We start from the raw sequence: 16,775 nt of genomic DNA, 5'->3' as shown, positions 1-16,775 counted from the left end.
AGGACCACTGGCGCAGGGGACACCCTGAGCATCAGAAGTTGTTGGAACCACTGATGACTAGGTCTGTGACCAAGGGGGACCTCTCAGATTTCTCTGCATGTGGTACCCCAGTTGCTGGGACATACAGTAAGCAGAGATTGTGCCGTGTGGTGGGAGGGTGACTTGGTTTGCAAAGGGGGAGCTCAGGCCAAACCCCTGCAAGGCAGGTAGAACTGCAGATCCTCCCTGTGCTTCGTGTTCACCTTGCCTATGACAACCTGCCGCAGAAAAGCTGAGCACAGCCCTTTGCTGACGCCCAGCAGCTTGTGCTCCCTGCTGTGCCCCTCTGAATTTTTTTGGTTGATCGTCATTTCATGGAGAACTCTATTGTCCCCCCAGCCAGGGATACTGCAGCAGTAGCAAACCAGGGCTTCTAGTTACTCCCGGACGCCTGCCTTCCTCCGCCTCTGCATCTCCCCAGCTCTCACAGAGGAGGGGTTGCTAGTGGTGCCTTCTTGTTGCCTTTTTACAGGTGCGCGGTGACCTGGTTCAGGAACGGCACGGCGGCCAACCCCTGGCCGCGCGGTCCATCAGCTCACAGACACCAATGTGGCGGATGGCAAATGGCGTTTATTGCTGAACGACGTGACACTATATAGCCTAGGTTTACAATGTCACTTCCGTCTGCTTACATCATAAATTAAAAGCTGTTGGCTATCTGGAGGGGGGCCCTGTGTTTCCGTACAGCGCGAGATCTTCCGGCCGCCAGGCCCTACCTAGCAACATTTCCCCCCCCTCTATGCTTAACTAAACAGGCTAAAATAGTAAAAATATTTCTAAAAAAGAGTATAAAGATAAGGCACACTGAGCAATTGGCACTTGGGAAGCGACTGGGGGTAATGGAGTGTAGTTTGGGATACTTGGGAGAGCCAGGGAAAATCAGGGAAAATACTGATCAAGTACATTTTTAAAGCAGTTGTTGGTGTTCTACAAACATGATGTTGACCCTTTCTAGCCGGCTCTGGACAAAGGACACAAGCCTGTTTAATATACAGGGTCCGAAGATCAGTATCAGCAGGATTATTGCAATCGGACCTACCAAGGTGGATATCAGGGTGGCTAGCCACGGAGATTGGTTAAACCATGATTCAAACCACCCTTGTTGGGCTTCCCTGTCTCTTTTTCTTTGAGCCAATCTCTCTCTTAACTTGGCCATCGAGTCCCTAACTACTCCGGTGTGGTCCGCATAGAAGCAACGTTTCTCTTTCAAGGCGGCACAAAGGCCTCCCTGTTGCATAAACAGGAGGTCTAATCCCCGCCTGTTCTGCAAAACAACCTCTGATAGCGAGGAGAGGGATTGCTCCAAAAAGGTAATGGATTTCTCGATTCTTTGTAGGTCTTCATCGATGGCAGCTTGTAGTTGAGACAGGCCTCGTCGTTGGGTCACTAGGGAGGTCACTCCCGTGGCCGTGCCGGCTGCTCCTAAACCAAGCAGCGTTGCTATTGTTACAGCTGTCAGTACTTCTCTTTTTTGAAGCCTGCTATTGGCTTCCCCCCAGTAGCGGTACATTTCTTCTTCTGGATGGTATAGGATCCTAGGAACAACCAGAATTTGTACACAAAAATCAGCAGAATCATCAAAGATTTTGAGGGACACACAGGGGGTTACTCCTGATCGATGGCAGATCCACATTCCGGGTGCGGATGGGATCGCCCATTTATGGGTCTTGTCAACCGCAACGGTTCTCGCGCAGACAGCACTATCCCAGCTTGCTAGGGCAACATTACCAATACATACGCCCAGGCCCCTGACTTGGTTCAAGGTAACTCCTTTCCATGGTGTATCCCACCTACACTGGGTTGGATTGCTGTCTGATGAATGGTCAAAGGAAGCATCAAGGGCAATGCCCTCGTAAAAAGGGGGATAGACGTCATAACATAACCAACAGGAATTCATGAGATCTGGGTTTGACTGATTTAGCGACCGAAAGGTGGCATCTAACACGCTAAAAAATGACTTGTCGGGTAACTGGTGAGAGTTCATGTTAGGTTGGCTTGAGGGAACTATCTGCTTGGTTAGTAAGGGATCGGCTGGGGCGGGCATGGCAGTCTGCAAGTTTTCTTTTCTTTGCTGGTTATCGCTTTTGATCACGACGTTGGGGCCAATTGCTGTTCCGCTTTTTACTTCCTGTTTTTTGATAAAAAGCAGTCCTCCCCTATCTGTGCTGGGTTGCCAGTATCTAACGCCCCAAGTTTTGCCGATGGTCCATCCTAGGTCGTTTTCATTGGTTACGTTTAAGAAAATATATTGGCAGTCACACTTCCCTCGGCATACTGTCCTTCCCATCCCACTTGGTCTCCTAGGGGTGCAGCCTATTGGTCCCCAACTGGCCTTAAGAAACGGGTCTGGTTTCGCTACCTTCCAGCCAGATGCAATGGTTTCACAGCCCCAGCGAGAACAGTAATACTGATAAGGGACGTTACAGTAAGATTTGCCGGGGTTAGAGCTGGGACACATATAGTACATTATAGTGTTCGAACAGGGGGTTGAGAGGATTAGATCACAGAGATATACTTCAAAACTAGGGGATCCCGGGGTAACTATCCTTTGCAGTATCTTTTGGTCTTCCCATCTTGCCAGTACCCATTCCCACGGTTGATGTTCATACAAGCCGCTAGACGGCACTATGAACCCCAAAATAGAGATCACACAAAAACATCGCAGCCCCGCCTTGCGGGAGCTGTTTCGCTGTTGTCTGGACTCCGCCGGTGCAGAGCTCTCAGATGCGGACAGGCCGCTTGTCGACTCGTCGTCCTCTCTTGGCACCAGGGTATACTGGTTACGGGGGTGTTCGATGATCCGGTCCTGCAGATAAAAACTCCCAGCTTTCATTAGTTTTATTGTGGACCATGGCGATGGCTTGGCAATAACTCTAGAGGTTACGCGAATAGCCTTTCTAGCTGCACGGGTGGTTGCCATAACTTCATGGGCCCGCAGGCCCTGGGCTTATGCTTGGGGGGTAATCATTGTTGGGTCTGTACCCATCAACCGCTGTAGACTGGAGCCGTGTAGCGGATGATCAGCTCCGGTTACTCGGGCTAACTGCCTCGCACAGTTCTCTTCCCATTCTTGTTTAAACACAATCACCCCTGCCCCGTCAAAAATCAACCTACAGGTCTGTTTTATATCAAACGGGAGCAAATCATCTCCCCCAAAATCTCCATCTATGAGGGTGGAGACCATGGCCGAATTGAGTCCTTTGTCTGCGATTGCTTTAACAATCGCTTGTATATCTTTAGGGTTTAAGGGCGAATGGACCCTCTGTCCCCCGTCCGTCACTCGGACCAGGAATGCTAGTGTGCCTGTTGGGGCCCAATCGGCACATGCAATTTGTATTTTTCTCCAATCAGTGAGAGGAATTTCTGTCCCCTTATGTTTTTCTTTTTCTGTGAGTGGTGATATTTTGGTCTTTGTATTTGCAAGCCAAGTCTCCCATGCAGAGTCTGAGTCGGAGTCAGAGTCCGACTGACTGCTCACTTCCGGGTGCTGGTGGTATGTGGTCGGGCTTCGGCCCCTCCCCTTTCTTGTGTAATCGGGCGGTTCTTTCCCTTTTTGCCCGCCCCGCCTTCCGCTTGGGGAGGCGCCTGCCTTATAAGGACTGTTTTGGGGAGGGTCATTCTGATTAGCTTTCCGCCCCTCGCTCGTGATCTTTTCCCTTTTTTGGTCATGCCAATCACTCTTTTCCTTCCCATTCTCCTCCCCCTCCCCTTTGTGTGCGCTTGTTAACTCTAGCGCTCCCCCCTGCTCCCGCCGGGGGTGGTCTCGCCCCGCCCTTCTTCTTGCTGCTCGGCGCCATCTTGGGGCACATATGGTGGTGGTTCAATCCGTGTCTTTTCAGCCTCGGCTTTCGCCTCAGCACCCCTGGCCTCTGCAGCCAGTTTGCCCCAAAAGGAGTTCGCCGAGGAGTCTGTGGGCGAGCTGAAGATGTTAGAGTCTTTCGGACGCTGAGTGGGCGCGTCACTTTTCTGTCGGCTTTGAGGGTCGACGGAACCCTCCTCAGCCGGGGGGCGTGAGGTTTGCGTAGCCGCCCCAATTCCCACCCGCGGGGTGGTTAACAGACAATCCCTGGCAGCTTTCCAGGTCTCCTGCTCGTGTCTAGCTTTTTGGAGAGCCTGGACGACTTTCCCCCACGCTTTCAGATTTTTCCCACTACCAGTAGACATCGTTTCATCGCATAAAGCGCGGGAACATTTGTCCCACGCATCTGGGTGGAGTATATCCACCGGCTGGTCAATGACCCCCAGCTCCAAAAATCTCGCGACTGCGAGAGTAAAATCTTTGGGCTTACAGTCAATACCCCACTGCTTATGCAGCTGTAATACGACCTTCGCAAGAGCTTCCATCCTCTTGGCTGGTCCGGGAGCGTCCTCCCCGCCGGGCTGGTCCTGCCACTCCGGCCGCCGTTCACCCGACTCCAGGTGATTTTCCCGGGTTTCGGCACCACATGTTGCCTTTTGCAGGCACGCGGTGACCTGGTTCAGGAACGGCACGGCGGCCGACCCCTGGCCGCGCAGTCCATCAGCTCACAGACACCAATGTGGTGGATGGCAAATGGCGTTTATTGCTGAACGACGTGACACTATATAGCCTAGGTTTACAATGTCACTTCCGTCTGCTTACATCATAAATTAAAAGCTGTTGGCTATCTGGAGGGGGGCCCTGTGTTTCCGTACAGCACGAGATCTTCCGGCCGCCAGGCCCTACCTAGCAACACTAGAGTTTTTATTACTATTATTAATTAATAAAAAGTGGTGTTTTTTTTTTTTTTTTTAAAAAAAAAAAAGATGTGGATGAATATAGCCTGGTATGTTAAAAAAGAACCTAGCCCTTCACACAGATTCCCAAACCAGCTGTCTTACAGGCACAAGGTTTCCCCTTTTTGGGGAATATCACCGCATCTGCCCATGCCATCTGTTTAACTCACTGGAGCAATTTTAAGAAGTGTTCTTGACAGACTGCCAGGACTGTGGCCCTTGAAGGCGTCTGCACGGGGAGATATTGGAGACGGGGCTTGCAGAAGGAAAGCACCCACCCAGATCACCAGCTCCTACTACTTGAAACAAAAGCCATCTAAAGCAAGAGAGCTCTGTACAAATCATCACCAGCACCTACGGACCAGCAGAACTCGGTGGGGTTGTTACTGTTCTACTTACATGAGGAAAACGAAAAGCCAGTAAAAAAAAATGACAACTAGGAGAAAGAAGTTGTTAAAATGTTGATCCTCCATAAGAAGTATTACAGAATCCTTTTCTTACATTCTGTTTTATCTGAGATAAGGTCTGTGCTACCCTTGAGGACACTTGGTGGCGAGACTCTCTCCAAGAGTGGGGAATCACCACAGTGCCAGCTTAAAAATGCTATCCCGTAACTCCAACTTCAGCACGGACACCACCCCACCAGGACAGCGGGCCTCCTGGCTGTCTCCCACCATGCTGGGGCCGTGGTTTCCAGAGCAGCCTCTGGGGCTACCTTGAGCAGCTGCTGCTGGCACGGCTCAGGTGGCTTCCCTGTCACTTGCCTGCCCTGCCAAGACTTCTTGCATTGTATTGTATTTTGGTTAAAGCTTTCCAACTGCTCTTCGGGACCTCATATTTATGTTTCCCAGGAGGCCAGATGTGCAAGGCTTGGCCTCAGTGCCAAGGTTCTCAAGTAGTCCCTCTTTCTCAGAGGGTTCTTCTAGGACAGCAGCAGCACATGAGTCCTGATCTTCCTCTTCTGCAAAAAAGGCAAGGTGTAGTTTTGGCGTATCATCATAGCAGCCTTATGGTCTCCTAGATGCACGGTGAACTTACAAATTCCAGACATTTTGTGTTACTGCAACCTGCTTTGTCAGTGTAACAGGTTTGGACTGGCCATGTTCCTGCTACCAATGTAAACATGACATTAGTACAAAACGAAAAAGCCCCTCCTTGTTATCATCAGTGTGGCTCTGCAGACAACCAGCACTTCAGTGTCAGGGCAGCCAGGGAAGTGGGAATGCCAGCACTGAGGGAAACCAAACGTTACAGCAGAGCAAAACTGGCTCTGATGTGAGAATGTAAAGCTATCGGGTCCAATGCCGAGATTCACACAGATCCAATGTCAAAACATCAGTCAGAAAATTCAGAAGCACCTGAGGAAAAATCCCCACAAAGCTGTAAAAAAACCCAAATTAACAGGACATACCATTGAATTAATCAAGCTTAGTTAAGATTTACCTCAACTAAGTATTTGAAAGAGAAGACAGGGTAAGCAGGAATCTTTACTGCGCCCCCTCCCCCCCAGTTTTGTGTCCAAAAGGCTAAACATATCAAAGGAGCTTAGCAGGTGTCCTTTTCTAGGCCACCAGCTGGAGTAAAGCCATTGAGGGTCAGTGACTAAGGGCCAAATCCAACCAAAGTCTGAAAAGATTCGGCAACTGGACAAGTGACCCAGCTGTTGCCAGTGGGTGAAAAGGACAGAGACATGTACAGATTCTGCAAATACGCAGCATTTCAGTGGGGCAGTTCAATGGAAAGTGAGAAAAAAAATGCTTTAATGTGATTTCGCATTGATTTTTTCTAGCCAAAATGCAAACATAAGAAAGTGGATTTTATACACACTGTTGCATTTATTTTTAAGGTACTTTTAATGAAAGGTATATTCCCCTATTGCTTAGAAAACTACATGAAACAGGTCTTCCATTGGCTGAATCCCAAGAAATGCCTGTGACACTGAGGGAACTTCCTTGATCCTCCGACGGGGCGACAACAACGATTCCTGCGCGACGGCACAAGCACGGGCTCCTCCAGCGCAAAGCAACAAATGGCTCCTCCAGGGCGCTGCCACCATCAGATCCTCCTCGGCAGCGTAACAAAGGGCTGCTCCACGACGAGGGGCTCCCGAGGTGCTTTGCCACCAATCGCTCCCCTGGGGCGCTGCACTACCGGGGGCTCTCCAGGATGGCTTGATGACAATAAAGCACAATTAATACCATGCTTGAAATACAATACAGAACACAACACATTTAAAGTACCACACAAAAATGCATTACAAACAAGACAACCAAAAATGCAAGTTATACCGCAGCACACACAAGACTAAACAGACCAGACCCACTATACACACGATGCATAAAACACAAGACAACACAGACAATACAATATACAATACAAAACAAACCACAGCACAAAGCGCTACCTACCGTGCTCCAACGTGGAACGGCACAAGGCTCCTACAGGGACGAGGACAACGGCTCCCAGGGAACGGTGCGACCAACAGCTCCTCCAGAACAAAGCCATCAAGGACTCCTCTGCAGTGGTGCCATGAAGGGCCCTCCAACACACGGCAATGAAGAGCTCCTCCAGGGGAGCACGATGCAGGGCTCCTCCAACATAATTAGACACAGGTGCCCTAGCAGACAGGGCAAGGAGCGGCACCTGCGGGACGGTGCAGCTAACGGCTCATCCGCTGCGGCACAACAAAGGGCTCCTCCGCCATCGAGCCATCAGGGGCTCCTCCAATGCTGCACCACCAAGGGCCCCACCAGCATGGCACCACCAACAGCTGCTCTGCTGCACCAAAGGGGCTCCAAGAAGAGCTGGGCATCAAACAAACTGCTCCTCCGGCGCTCCCTGCTAACCACTGCTCTGCTGCGGCGGCACAAAGCCAACCTCTGGGGAGGCGCCAAGACACGCTCCTCCAACGGGGCGACAACAAGGGCGCCTGCGCAACAGCACAAGCACGGGCTCCTCCAGCGCAAAGCAACAAATGGCTCCTCCAGGGCGCTGCCACCATCGGCTCCTCCTCGGCAGCGTAACAAAGGGCTGCTCCACTGCGGCACGACGAGGGGCTCCCGAGGCGCTTTGCCACCAATCGCTGCCCTGCGGCGCTGCGCTACAGGGCTGCTCCGGGGCGGCGCCACTGGGGGCTCTCCAGGAGCAACACTATCAGCATCTCCTCTGGGGTGGTGTGAGCGCAATGCAACACAACTCATACCACGCTGGAAAGAACAGACTTGAAATACAGTACGTCATACCATGTATTACAAACAGCCCAGCAGAAAACACAAGACGTACCATAGGATACAAAATACAACCCTACGCACACCATACCCACTAGGCAGGAAATACAAGATACAACTCAAGAGACCCTCAGTACAATAAGCACTAAACCACGCAAAACCAAAACAATACATACAGCACAAAATACAGTCCAGATCAGATCATGCAATACTCAGTAGACACAGGACTGCGCAATACGGAACACAAAACCAACTACAGTACGCTCCACCATGTACCCCCCGCCCTTGCTACAACCCATCCCCGACAAAGGACATTGTACAGACCACTTAAGAGACACAGAAGAAGATGCCGTACAATCAAATACACCAAACCAAACGCCATACAAAAGAGCAAACGCAATGATGCAGCGATGACAGGCTCCTCCGGTGACATCTGGCAAAGGGCTCCTCCGGGGTGCCGCCATTCAGGGCTCCTTCAGCGCCGGGCGACGAAAGGCTCCACAGAGACGGCCTGGGCTGTGTGATGAACATGTCGTCCTCTGGGGCTGGCACGATGCAGGGCTCCCCAGGCTAAACAACCCCAGCTCCCTCAGCCTCTCCGAGACACACACCACGGAAGAAATCGCAGGAGCCAGGTCGTTACAAACCATAGCGCATGTCACAAGACACTTCCAGAAACAGCGCACAAAACCAGATGCAAAATACAAGACAGGAAACAGAATCTGGGCGCGAAACACCTCAAAAGACAATACGTACCAGAAAATACAGGCAAAACAAGACAAAACCCAGTAAAAGACACACAACAGAAGGTACTATGCAATACATATAACATACAACAGAAAACAAAACACGAATACATACCATCAAAATCATCCTGCACAATAAAAGACAGCACAAAGAATACACAGAATACTCAACAGACAATAAAAAATACTCTACAGAAAACAAAATCCATTCCATGCAATGTATACCATACAGCACACACTGTACAAGAACTACGACTCCAGACACACAATACATATGCTACAATACAAAATACAAGTACCACAGTAGAAAAATACAGGCCAACTACAATGCGACACCATCCCAGAACGGACAGGAGATACCACAGGTAGGGACCAGACCCACAGTACCTACCGTAGAGTACGTACCAAATCACCAGCGTCAGGAAGATCTCCCGTGGGGCACTGCGATGCAGGGCTCCTCCAACACAAGTTGACACAGGTGCCCTAACAGGCAGCACGAGAAGCGGCTCCTGCGGGGCGGCACAAAGAAAGGATCCTCCAGGGCTGCGCAACCAAGGACTCCTCCAGAGCGGAAAGACAAAAGGGCTCCTCTGCCGCCAAGCCATCAGGGGCTCCTCCAATGCTGCACCACCAACGGCCCCACCAGCATGGCACCACCAACAGCTGCTCCGCTGCACCAAAGGGGCTCCAAGAAGAGCCGGGCATCAAACAAACTGCTCCTCCGGCGCTCCCTGCTAACCACTGCTCTGCTGCGGCGGCACAAAGCCAACCTCTGGGGAGGCGCCAAGACACGCTCCTCCGACGGGGCGACAACAACGACTCCTGCGCGACGGCACAAGCACGGGCTCCTCCAGCGCAAAGCAACAAATGGCTCCTCCAGGGCGCTGCCACCATCAGATCCTCCTCGGCAGCGTAACAAAGGGCTGCTCCACGACGAGGGGCTCCCGAGGCGCTTTGCCACCAATCGCTCCCCTGGGGCGCTGCACTACCGGGGGCTCTCCAGGATGGCTTGATGACAATAAAGCACAATTAATACCATGCTTGAAATACAATACAGAACACAACACATTTAAAGTACCACACAAAAATGCATTACCAACAAGACAACCGAAAATGCAAGTTATACCGCAGCACACACAAGACTATACAGACCAGACCCACTATACACACGATGCATAAAACACAAGACAACACAGACAATACAATATACAATACAAAACAAACCACAGCACAAAGCGCTACCTACCGTGCTCCAACGTGGAACAGCACAAGGCTCCTACAGGGACGAGGACAACGGCTCCCAGGGAACGGTGCGACCAACAGCTCCTCCAGAACAAAGCCATCAAGGACTCCTCTGCAGTGGTGCCATGAAGGGCCCTCCAACACACGGCAATGAAGAGCTCCTCCAGGGGAGCACGATGCAGGGCTCCTCCAACATAATTAGACACAGGTGCCCTAGCAGACAGGGCAAGGAGCGGCACCTGCGGGACGGTGCAGCTAACGGCTCATCCGCTGCGGCACAACAAAGGGCTCCTCCGCCATCGAGCCATCAGGGGCTCCTCCAATGCTGCACCACCAACGGCCCCACCAGCATGGCACCACCAACAGCTGCTCCGCTGCACCAAAGGGGCTCCAAGAAGAGCTGGGCATCAAACAAACTGCTCCTCCGGCGCTCCCTGCTAACCACTGCTCTGCTGCGGCGGCACAAAGCCAACCTCTGGGGAGGCGCCAAGACACGCTCCTCCAACGGGGCGACAACAAGCGCGCCTGCGCAACGGCACAAGCACGGGCTCCTCCAGCGCAAAGCAACAAATGGCTCCTCCAGGGCGCTGCCACCATCGGCTCCTCCTCGGCAGCGTAACAAAGGGCTGCTCCACTGCGGCACGACGAGGGGCTCCCGAGGCGCTTTGCCACCAATCGCTGCCCTGCGGCGCTGCGCTACAGGGCTGCTCCGGGGCGGTGCCACTGGGGGCTCTCCAGGAGCAACACTATCAGCATCTCCTCTGGGGTGGTGTGAGCGCAATGCAACACAACTCATACCACGCTGGAAAGAACAGACTTGAAATACAATACGTCATACCATGTATTACAAACAGCCCAGCAGAAAACACAAGACGTACCATAGGATACAAAATACAACCCTACGCACACCATACCCACTAGGCAGGAAATACAAGATACAACTCAAGAGACCCTCAGTACAATAAGCACAAACCACGCAAAACCAAAACTATACAGCACAATATACAATATTGACAAAGGTCGTGGAATACATACCCATGAACACAACACATTCTGTAGAATACACGCAACACACTGTACAAAAACTACACTACGCTACATTACATATGATGGAAGATATAATGCAGGACATACACTACAGATTTCAAAATAAAATACTAAATACAGAATCCAATACGAAATACTTATTGCATAAGATAAACAAGAGACTGTTATAAATCATTAGGATAGAACACATTATTGCACAGTAAATACCATATTACACAGAGCATAAAATAAAACTGACTCCACTCTACAAAGGACACATAGAACACAGGAAATACATTGCATAAAAAATTCTCTACAGAAAACACAATCCTTTCCATTTCATGGATACTACATAGTACATACAGTACAAAACCTACAGTTCAATACACCTAAGACATCCCCTACAATACAAAATATAAATACAATAGAAAATACATACAAAATGCAATACCTTACCATATGATACCATAGATACCGGACTTAGATTACATACCACACAATACATGCTAAATTATACCACACCTGCTAAAAAAAGGCATGCATACCATACATTACAATGCATACCATGCAATACATACCAGACCGTTCCCCACACCATCGCCTAAATACCAGAGCATACCTGAATTACCCTGTAATAGCATACCATGCCATCCTACAGCACAAAAAAATATACCTTCCCATACTAAAAAAACCCACCACTATACATACCATACTGCAAATACAAGAAAGGCAATACAAAATGCAATATCACGCTTAACGTAAAACAATGCAGAGCACACAATACCACACCCAATGCCAAACCACATCCCACACTACAGCCAATGCTTCTGGGGCAGCACAGCGAAGGGCTGCAAGGAGGCCTGGGCGGCACAATGAACAGCTCTGAGAAGGAGGCAAAATATAGGGCTCCTCAGGCATGGGGCAACAACGGGCTCCTCCACAGCAGCGTGATGAAGATCTCCTCTGGGGCGGCGCAAGGAGGGGCTCCTCCCGTGCAAAGCTAATAAAGGCTTCCTCAAGGGCGCTGCGATGAAGGGCTCCTCTGGCGCGCCACCATGAATGGCTCCTCTGGGGGGGTGCAAGAACCAGCTCCTCCGCTACCAAGCGACTAAGGGCTCCTCCAGGGTCACATGAGGTCACATAATTCCACCGAGCTATACAACCCCACTTCCCTCTGCCGTTCCTCAGACAACTTGCAATACACACCCCAGATACAATACAAAACAAAACAAGATAGACACCAGACATTCCATACCATACCCGACATACAAAACATACACTACAATTCCTAGAATAAACATAATAAATACCATACAACCTATAGAATACAAGAAAGCCAACAGATTACATACATAAATACCATACAATACAGAAAATACACGCTACAACACAAGTAACAGCACACAAGACGGCACAAACTGAAGCACAATACAATACATATGAGACAATGCAAGAGCCCTACATAAAATACAGTACATACAAAACATACCAAACAACACAGGAAATCATACAGCACCACACATACCACACAATTTATGACAAACCACACCATACAAACCACAACACAGTACACGTCATCCTAAAAAACACATCACAACACAGAGAGAATACAACACTACACACAAGAGACGGGAAATACTAAGTGTCAAATACCATGCAGACAGGGCATTACCAACCATCCAACAGAAAATACAGGGCATACCCCAGAATACAAGACAATACTATACATACCATACACACAACACACACAGAAGTGCATGATACACAACACAAAATACAATCTATGCAATACCAAACTGTACAACGGGAAACGCATACAACCCAAAATACAGTCCAATACAAAATACAACCCATACCACGCAATAAAATACAGACCACAAGAAACAATACATACATATTACTGTGCGTGTAATACTATGCCACACAACACAATGCGTAGAATTCTGCACAACACAGGCAATACACAATACAATATACAATCCAAAACAACCTCCAGTACAATATGGTACATACCCTGTGAGACAGACCATACAGTATCTACTACACCGTACGTACCATGCAACACAATACACAATACAAGAAAACACAGAATACAAAACACAACACAGAATGGAAAAAGTAGTATACAATAGAACACAAAATACAATAAAACACACAAGAGAATACAGTACATCTAATTACAAAATTCCCACACAATACATACAATAAATATACAACACATACAGTAGAAGTACTACACAACACAATGCACTAACACACTAACAGAAAAAATATCATAAAAAGAGTACATACAATCCAATATGATACTACACATACAATACATACAGATACACACAACACAGTACATAAAACCAATACACGGAATACATACAGTGCAATACAAAATATAAATACCATACCATAGAATAGAAAATACAATACATACAATAGAAAATACCATACCACACTATACCATACAATGGATACCATACATGCAAGACATATAATATATTCCATAAAATACATGCCAAACAATACTATACATGCTGTACAATACAATGCATACCATGCGGTACATACCATATAACTAAACACCATACCCTAAACACTGTACAGTAGCATAGCCTACCATAGGCACAATACCATACCACACATACTATACCATACAAAATACACCTTACCATCCAAACCAAAACACCATACATACACTAACGGCAATACAAAATGCAACACAACGGTCAATGTAAAGTAATGCATAGAACACAGTACCACAGCCAGTTCCGTACCATATCCCGTACCACACCCAACACCTCTGGCACAGTATGCTGAAGGGCTCCAAGACCACCAAGAAACACAATGGAACTGTCAAAAAACACCAACTGGGGAATCACCCCAAAGAAACTAGGAAGAGAACGGCTCCTCCGGGGCCATGCAGTGAAGCCCCTCACCAGCGTTGTGTGGTGACGCACTCTAATAAAAGCTGGATGATGAAGCACTACTAAACAGATACACAGTGAATGAAGCTCCCCAGAAAATCCAGGTGGTGAACTGCCCAGGAAAGCCAGGCAGTGGAGGAACCCAACAAAGCCCCTCTGTGAAGGACTAGCTGGGCATTCAAGCATCCTCCAGGGCCTCATGCTGACGCACTCCTCACATGCTTCAAAACCCTTGTGAGCACTTCTAGAAAACAGCACTGAAATAGCTGTTCTTATCCTCAGTCAGAAATACCCAGCCAACAACCGTACAGTGATAATTCCTAGGAAGCTGCAGGAAAGTTCCTGAATGCATCCAAATTCATCACCTCCTAGGCCTTCCTGGGAAATTCCTCATTTCTCACTGGTTTTACTGTGCTAAAGAACTGCACTACACCATTCCCAGAATGGAAATGCTGCCTGCGTTTAGCCAGGCTACACCTCACAGGGACACAAAGGCCGCATCTCTTCCCGGACCACTGCTGTTGCACAGGGATCAGTCAACTTTGTGGGCAACAGAGTTGAGAAGAAGCTATCCTCTTCAGTCTTTATCTTAAATATATACTACCTTTACAGGGAACATAGACATTCTCAAGGCCAAGGGAGGAAGGGCTTGTCCCTGCATGGCATTTAACAGTCTGTTCCAGAAGAAAAATAAAGTAGTGAGATTAATTTCTGGGCCCCAACACCACAATCCAGCATATCCTGTAAATGCAGACTTAAAGGGAAAGCAGTGAGCAAGCCACTGCACTTTAGACACGATCCTGCAACACCTTCATGCATGCGAGGGCAGAGGGGTCTCCCCGGCAGCGAGTTACCTCCTCCCCCTGCCAGCAGCAGGGACAGAAGAGCGACAAGCACTCACACCATAAGCAAAGACATGTTTCTGACACTGCTTGGAAAAGACCACTCCACACCACCTGCTCACACACACGGAGCACCACAAAGCTGGGCAGCACTAAATTCAGCCTGCTCAGGCAGCTCCTGCTTGCCTCGGGGGTGATCCACATACCCTTCTCCCCACAGCCAGCACAGGAAGACGGGAGCTCCCTGAGCACAAAACCCTGGCATCGTTTCTACATGCACCCCAGGGTGTAGCGCAGGGCATGGGCCACGCTTCATTTATTCCACATGAAGAACTGCCTGAAGAACAGGTTCTGAATGGGCTGGCGCCCATGAACCATCTTAGCTGCCCCTCACGTCAACAGCACACCCATAACCAGCTCCGTTTAGTTTTCAAATGCCAAGCGGTGTGTGCGTTCAACGGCCTCTTTTGAGGTGGAAACTGGCAGCACCAGAGGTCCCCGGTCCCTATCTCCAGTGCTCAGCCTCTGAACCGCGGGGCCTGATGCTAAACCACCCGGCGTGACACAGCGCCACAGCCCGGCGCACACTCGGGGCTGTCACCGCGCCGGCTCCTCACGGCAGGGCCGGGCACAGGCTCCAGACCCGCAGGCAGGCTGCCCGCCGCCCGCTCCGGGGGAAAAGCGCCTTTCTCCCCTCGCCAGTCCCGCCGGACAAGGTGTTGGCTCACCCGGCCGTCCTCCACGAAACTGCCGCCGCCGCCGCCTCAGGGCGCTGCCACCTCAGGGCGCCGCAGCCGCGTCCTAACGACAGCTCCGCGCGCGGCAGGAACCGCCCCTCGCACCGGCCGGTGCCGCCCGAAGTTTCCCGAAGCCGCGCGCGCTTCGCTCCCACCAATGGGAGGGGAGGGGAGGGGCGGGGCGGGGCGGCCCGGGCCGAGGCGGAGTCGGTGCCGACAGCCCCGGCCGGAGGTCAGAGCAGCCCGCCCGCAGCTCTGGCGGGCCGAGGGAGGGGAGAGACAGCGGCGCCCGCGGCAGAGCCCGCCTGGCAGGGCTCGGCTCGCCCGCCCGCTCCTACCCAGCCCCCGTAACCCCGCACCTCAGCCCCGGCCCCGGCCGAACCCCACCTGAAGCCAAGCCTGGGGCGAGCCCCAGTCCCAAGCCGCAGACCAGCTCCTGCCTGTCCCGGGGAGGACTCGCTGAGGCGGCTCCGTCCCGACACAGCCCGGCTCCGATGCCTCGCTGCGGCAAGAGCTCTGGCCGCGGCAGCTCCCCGCCGAGGGCAGCTCCCCCCGGGGGCGGGGGCGGCTCGGCCACAGCGGCGGCAGCAGCGCCCGCCGGCCGCAGCCGCCCGCGGGGAGGCGCTGAGGCGCAGTGCCCTGGCAACAGGCAGACGCGCTCCGGGGAACCCCTCGGATTCCCTCTGCTATGACAAGGCGCCACCCCATTGGCCGGCGGCCTCGACGCCTCTGGGCCCAGCCAATGGCGAGCGCCCTGGCCCCCCGCCCGCCCGCCCGCCCGCCCGCCGGCAGCCCCGGCCCGGCCAGGCCCAGCACAGGCCCAGCGCGGGGGGCGGCAGGCTCGGGGCTGCGGAGGCCGCGCACAGCTCGGGGCGGGAGCGGAGGGGCCCCCTCAGGGCCCGGTTTGAGTCCCCCTCGACTCCTTCCCCGAGAGGAGCCTGGTCACAAGGGGACGGCCACACGAGCTGGTCAAAGAACACAGCAGGGGTGTTGCAGAGGGCACCGCGTCCACAAAGGCCTCCTCAGGCGGCCACAGGGGGGGCAGCGGGCCTTCACCCCACTGCAGGGAGAGGGGACTCGGCCAAGCCCTGTAACGTGTTTCCCTGACAGCATCAACACCGCTCACGGTGACTCCCTTGAGCAAAACTATTGGGGGACAAACTTGGAAGAAACCTGCAATAAACTTTGTCTGGAAGGCTCTTACTCCCTTGCTGTCTGCCCAGATGTCACGGCAGGATGGTAAAGA

The 16,775-nt window shown here is 51.4% G+C and overlaps 1 long non-coding RNA gene across 1 annotated transcript; it reads left to right on the top strand.

The window, feature by feature from the left end:
* Positions 1-1,402: 1,402 nt before the first annotated feature.
* On the top strand, positions 1,403-16,567 carry LOC121082333. Its single transcript, XR_005825982.1, has 4 exons — positions 1,403-2,058; positions 14,021-14,027; positions 14,285-14,288; positions 16,556-16,567. It is a non-coding gene; the product is annotated as an uncharacterized LOC121082333 (long non-coding RNA).
* Positions 16,568-16,775: the final 208 nt, after the last annotated feature.

This window comes from Falco naumanni, unplaced genomic scaffold, assembly GCF_017639655.2.
Source record: "Falco naumanni isolate bFalNau1 unplaced genomic scaffold, bFalNau1.pat scaffold_72_arrow_pat_ctg1, whole genome shotgun sequence".
Taxonomy (NCBI): Eukaryota; Metazoa; Chordata; class Aves; order Falconiformes; family Falconidae; genus Falco; species Falco naumanni.
This window is presented reverse-complemented; position numbering and strand designations above follow the sequence as displayed.